At 46.5% G+C, this 2500-nt stretch overlaps 1 pseudogene; it reads right to left on the bottom strand.

Moving 5' to 3' along the window:
* The window catches only part of LOC120845685, an 8550-nt pseudogene that overhangs the window by 2728 nt on the left and 3322 nt on the right, over positions 1–2500 (bottom strand).

The following is a 2500-nucleotide window of genomic DNA, read 5'->3' as shown; positions in this document are numbered from 1 at the left end:
GAAATTAATTTCGAATCCTCTCTCCTCCAAGAAGACACCAAAACTGTCCAACAGGTACTGCAACCCTCTCTCTGTCTCTGCAATCAAAACCAGGTCATCCGCGAACGCAAGTGCGGCGCACTTGCGTTCTCCCAATTTAACCCCGAACTCCTCTGGAATTTCCGAGAGAAATTCATCTATTACTAGATTAAATAGGAGCGGCGATAGAGGATCGCCCTGCCTAACACCTCTTCTTGGTCTCACGGCCCTAGAAGCAGAGCCGTGTGTGAGGTTCGTTGTGGAATTTTTAAAAAAACATTTTAGATAGTTTACAACAGTGGACCCAACTTGGTTATGCTTAGCTAGAGCGTTGATAATACTTCGATGTGTTGCGCTGTCGAAGGCCTTACGCAGATCTATGTTCGCCAGGAACAGACTCCGCCCCATCGAGTGAGCTGTCTTTAACAACGAGCTTAATAGATGAATATTTTCAAAGCATCCATCCGTTGCACAGAAGGCTCTCTGTTCAGTGCGCAAGACAATGATCTGCCGAAGCCTTCTCTCTAAAACCTTATGAAAAACACGTAAAAAAAGAGAGCCAATGGTTATCGGCCGGAAATCAGCAGGATCCGAGGAACATTCACCTTTTGGGATAAAGATAGTACGGGCCACCACCAACTTAACGGGTGCCCTTTCCCAGTACAAAAAAAGGTTAAACAGCTTTGTTAGAAACGACAGCGGAAGAGACTTAATCTCTTTAACAGTCAAGCCATCCGGTCCAGGTGCCGAAGAATGGGTCGGGAGGGCATCCTTCACCTCTGCCTCTGTTAGAGGTGTCACAGTAGTATCAGGTAGATGCCTGCTGCAGTCCGCAGCAGAGTCCTCACTGTCGTCTCTGCTCATGATATTGTACCAAAAATCTAACAGCCCTCCCGCCTCCAAACCAGCTTCCTTGGGTCCGTCAAGAATTCTTTGAGCACAAACCTTCCGATTCTTTTCATAAAGGTTCTGAATCTCCCTGTACTCTTTCCGTCGTGCCTGCCGATTGCTTAGCCGTTCACCCGGTCCCGGTTCATTCCTATCCGTAGGCACATGTTCGTAACCCGCCAAAACACGGTCAAGGTCGGTGGCGAATGGCTCACCTCTCAGTGCAAGTAAAATAACATGGTTCAGACCCTTCTCTTCCCGAGATGTACCGGACTTTATACTATTTCTTAACCATTCCTCGAGACGTCTCTTTCCCTCAAACGGCCCCTCCTCGGCCGATCTACCAAGTGGGTTGGAGTCGTTTGGCAGTTCACGTAATCCGCTTATCTCCTCCCCTCCACACCCTGCCGCAGATTCCACCTCCTCCGCCTCAGGAGCATCCGAATAATCCGTGGCATTTGATTTATCATGTCCCTCCTGAACCAATTTAATAACGAGCTCTTTATGTTCTTTCTTTCTACGTTGCCCTTTCACTGCCTCCTCACTACGGTTTGGATGCAGCTGATAAAGGACTGAGTTAATTTTTACCGGTCTCACACCCCTAAGTAGGGCATCCGCCTCCGACCTTGCCAAAAAAAAGGACTCCTCCGCACTCCAGTGCGGTTTCGTCTTCGTAATTACAATTTCATTGTTCAAACTAACTTTATCACATTTACGCCTATGGCTTGCCAGGCCCTTAATCTTGTAATGCTTGCCGCAATTCGGGCAGGCCACCATGCCAACATCGGGAGCATCCATGTTGATCCAACACGGAGTGGTCAATAATTGGTTTCGAAATCAAACTCCCGTCTCCACACCTAAAACATCACACGAATCATTCCAACAATGATTCCATCAGTATGCTAGCCCCACACTACATCATAATGCCCCAAATTAAAGCTAAACAAAATGGCAATATACATCTGCACACGCTAACTAAGAAAGCACTGCAAAAAGAGTCAAAAGGACCATATACTTCTAAGCGAAAGTAAAAAAAGACTATAAAAACAATTGAAGAAAAAAGAGATAAAAGAAAAAACAATAATGACAAAAAAATAAAATAACACACACTTACACACTCATCACAATAAAAAAAATATATATATAAAAAAGCAGACTATAAGTACGGTTAAAAACACACAAAAAAAAATCAAAACCCACACACACTCACACACCTATCATTCACTCACTGGCGGAGCTAAAAGTGTTTCACTGCTGAGGACAAATAAAAATTGCCCTATCCCACCGCACCTTGAGAACAGGGTCAAACACCCTAAAGAGCCCCCGCAGAGACAAAAAGCTGTCTCTCCGAAACAGCAGCAAGTCAGTAGAGCACCGTGAGATGCAGGTTCCCGGTCCAAGAGCCGGGACGATGCCGATGTAGCCTGCTTCCGCCAAGAAGGACGTCCCGGGCACTGCTTTCAACCAGGCGACAATCCCTTGCACCGGGCAGGATGGTGGACACACCCGGAAAATAGATCTTGAGCAGGTCTCGCGGCACATTCCGAACGACGACTGAGCACTTCACGAACTCGCAAAACCAACATTTCTACAC

The sequence above is a fragment of the Ixodes scapularis genome, unplaced genomic scaffold (genome assembly GCF_016920785.2).
Source record: "Ixodes scapularis isolate PalLabHiFi unplaced genomic scaffold, ASM1692078v2 ptg001158l_1___fragment_3__unscaffolded, whole genome shotgun sequence".
Taxonomy (NCBI): Eukaryota; Metazoa; Arthropoda; class Arachnida; order Ixodida; family Ixodidae; genus Ixodes; species Ixodes scapularis.
This window is presented reverse-complemented; position numbering and strand designations above follow the sequence as displayed.